The sequence below is a fragment of the Dipodomys merriami genome, unplaced genomic scaffold (genome assembly GCF_024711535.1).
Source record: "Dipodomys merriami isolate MVZ:Mamm:240054 unplaced genomic scaffold, mDipMer1.0.p SCAF_724, whole genome shotgun sequence".
Lineage (NCBI taxonomy): Eukaryota > Metazoa > Chordata > Mammalia > Rodentia > Heteromyidae > Dipodomys > Dipodomys merriami.
Genome location: NW_027206318.1, coordinates 110,364 through 114,184, shown reverse-complemented (window position 1 = coordinate 114,184; position 3,821 = coordinate 110,364). Strand labels below are relative to the sequence as shown.

The 3,821-nt window shown below is 40.8% G+C and overlaps 1 long non-coding RNA gene across 1 annotated transcript; it reads right to left on the bottom strand.

The window, feature by feature from the left end:
• Nucleotides 1–693: 693 nt before the first annotated feature.
• LOC138818264 (uncharacterized) lies at nt 694–1,673 on the bottom strand. The gene is made up of 3 exons (XR_011369027.1): nt 1,534–1,673; nt 1,147–1,350; nt 694–951 (listed from the first exon to the last, which is right to left on the bottom strand). It is a non-coding gene; the product is annotated as an uncharacterized lncRNA (long non-coding RNA).
• Nucleotides 1,674–3,821: the final 2,148 nt, after the last annotated feature.

Sequence of the window (3,821 nt, the reverse complement as noted above, 5' to 3'; positions counted from 1 at the left end):
GAGTAGTTCATGCATGATGTCAATAGGAAATAATATGCAAGACTCATTGGATATAGATTATTTGTAGAGAAGAGTTAGTGAAGCATGATAATAATCATCACAGACATGAAATGGATGCATCAGAAAAGATCCAAATATAGGTACTCACAGATTGGATTCCATCACAGGTCACCATCAATCCTACTCTATACAAATATGTACTTATTTGCATTCTACCTTCAGCTTATGAATGGATGACTATTGTGCTCCCCACTCTCCCCCCAGGGGGGCTTAAACTCAGGTACTGGGAATGTCTAGCTCCTTCGTCGCTCAAAAGCTGGTGTGCTCGTGTGGACCCATTCACCAATTGGGCCTGCTAGGCCCCGAGTTCAGATCCCTGCCCTGCCAAAGATTCATCTTGATGTCAGAAGCCAATTGTTGCATCTGTTTTCCTTTCTTGTGCAAGTCTTGGGTCTCAGCTAGGATGGAGAATGCATGGGCCACCCTGTGGTTATGGGAATAAATTGTTATCCATGTCAGCCCAGTTATACCTGTCATCATATACATAAGAAAATACACAATACATCCATGAATAGCATACAAAATAAACACAATAAGTACACTCAATGAATGATGCAGTCCACACACGAATGTGAATATATATCCCATGTTTCAATGATGCATTGAGCACTATTTTGGCCTCCCTGGCTCGATCTCAGTTCCTGAGAAGAGCCCATCTCCTTAGTGGCTCAAAGTCTGGTGTGATCACATGGACCGATTGCGCAGTTGGGCCTCCTAGGCCCCGAGTTCAAAACCCAGCACTGCCAAAAATTCACCCTGATGTGAGAAGCCAGTCGTTGCACCTGTTTTCCTGTGCTGTGCAAATTCTGGGTCAGAAGCCAGTTGTTGCACACGTTTTCCTCTCCTGTGAAAGTCCTGAATCTCACCAAGAAGAGGAATTCATAGGCAACCCTATAACCATAGGAACAGGTTGTCATCCATGTCAGCAAAGTTATACCTGTCACCATATTTAGTAAAATACACAATACCTCCATGAAATAGAGACAAAATAAAGAGAAGTTCACTAAATACAAGATGCTATTTACACATGGATATCAATATAGATTGTATGTTTAAATTATGAATTTATGACTATACTGGACGAACCTGGGGATAAATGTCAGATCCTGGGAATGGCCTACATCCTTAGTTGCTCACAGGTTGGTGTGTTCACCTTGACTTATTGGCCAATTGGTCCTACTAGGACCTGAGTTAAGATCCCAGCACTACCAACAAGTGGGTTGTGGAGTAAGAAGCCAAGTGTGAAATTGTCTTCCTTTTCTTTGAATATCCTTTGTGATCCTGAGAACACTGATAAGATGGAGAACATTTATACAAATCTACATCCTCTGTAATAGGATGTCATCAATGTAATAAACGGAATGGGTATCATCATAGTACAATCAATGGTAAATAAATGAATAAAACAAAAAATTCAAGGAACAACCACACACATGTATGGACTGAACATCTATAGGTAAGTATAAATCCTACCTTTACAATGTATATAAATAGTATGTTTCCAGGGGTGGGGCTTGAATTCAGAGCTAGTAAACAGGCCTGACTTTCTTATCTTCAAGTACAGTGATCTTCCCCTTCATCCACATTGCTGCAGATTTACCCAAATCCTGAGTTCAAATCCAAGGTCTGGAAGAATATACATCATGAATTGCAAGGGAGAGAGCTAAATTTTTTATTTTACTTTTCTCAGTATGAGCTTGAAGTCAGGTTGTGGCAACTGTGCCTCAGCTTCGATCACCCTAGGCTGGGGTGCAGCCACTAGACCTACAGCTGCTTCTGGGATCCTAGACCCCCAGGTCTTGCAGAGAAAGCAATGCACACAAAAAATGTGGCCTTTTTATATTTTCTTCCTTTGCACGGTGACCCTCATGGGTCTGAATGACACTGTTGCAAAGGTACTTCACCTTGCATTGCTGTGGGCTGACAGACTATCTGGGAATCCATAGGCCCACGTGGCAACATAGGCCCTGATTTCAAATCCCCCTCCTAACACCAATCAATGGCAGGAGATACTAAGAAAATGGTTCCCATCAACAGGAAGAACAATGGAATGTTATCAATGTCAAGGTTCAATGAGTTGATCCTGAATGATGCTCCTATAAATTTAGACAGCATTATTTCAGGAGGCTAATTGGTTTTATTTAATATTTGAGAAGCATAAAAAATATTATTACTTAAAGGAACACAATAATTTCAGGACACTGATTTCTTTAAGAGTGTAAGGATGAAAACAATAACATTAATTACATTGACGCATGATTAATACTCAGGAATTGGAAGGAATGTAGTCTATATAACTGAATAATATATAGACATCTCTAAAAACTATAAAAATACATATTTATTAGTGTACTGCCATCTGCATGTCAATCTGTCCTTATTTTACTAACACCTGTGGCTTGATCTCAGGTCCTGGGAACAGCCTGTCAGCTCAGTTTGCCCCAGGATGGCGTGCTAACCCTCACCCATTCATGAATTGGGCCTTGTAGGCTTGTAGGCCGTGAGTTCAGATGCCAGCAATACCCAAAAATGAATTATGGAATAAGAAGTTGATGGTGACACATGTTTTCCTTTTCTGTGAAAGTACTGGTTGTCAGGTGTGAAGTGGAATACATATGCAGACCTATATCTTATGTAATCAATGTAATCAATTTTTATGTGCCACAATAGTCAAAATAAATGGTCAATACATGAATAAAACAAAAAAAAATAAAATAACTGCACTGAATGCAATATGGAGTCAACATATGTATATAAATATAAATCATAGGTAAATTGTACATGAATAGGATGTTTTCTAGTGGTGGGGATCTATTTCAGGCCTAAGGAACAGACTTGAATTTCTTGACTTCAAGGAGGCCAGTTTTTCCTTCCCACACAGTGCAACAGAGTTACCAAGTCCATAGGTTCCAATACCAGTCCTGGCAGAAAAATGGCACCTTTATATTATGTAATATAATAGTAATTCTTAGGTATTGCATTATGATTCCGTTTTATGAATGTGATTGTTTAAATGCTTCATAAAGCATTAACTCACATCGATCATTTTCCTATAACATAATTGTATATAATTTTATCCTAGAATCATTCAGGAACTGCTCTTTCAATCATGACATACATTATATTCCATTGGTAATCATATGGACAGGATTAAGTTTCTTAGGATCTTATTCCATTTGGAAGTGGCAGAACCAGGATTCAAACTATGGGCTACAGCTCCCACCACTTAAACCCAAGGGAACTCACCAGTCTGTCCAAGAACATCAGTAAGACCAATGATTAGGCACTCACCAGTGGCTCTCAGCAGTCTTCCTTGATACTTACAAGGCTGTGATGGGAGGATCATGGTCGAAGTCACCCTAGGCAGGATAGTCCAACTTCAGTGCCAACAAAGCCAGAATCCCTGTGGATCCAGTGTGCAAGGCCAGCCTTGAGCCAAAGCAGCTCACAGACTGTGCCCATATCCTCAGTTCAACGTCTGGGACTGGGAACAAACAGACATACACAACAATCTGTGCAGCCATCCGGCTAAAGCAGGTCACCCTCTTGTTTCCAACTGAATTTGACGTTGTTCCCCAGGAAAAGGACTGGGGGAGCTGCTGTCTTCTTGACTCCGCCCATGCTGCTTGCATCACAGAATTCTGGCCACACCCCCATTATTTCATGATTCTTTCTGACCAATGAGATACAAGAATGGTGGCCATGCTCACATTCCATGCTGCCAGGTAGCACCGGGATTCCCTCTGTTAGTTTACACCAGC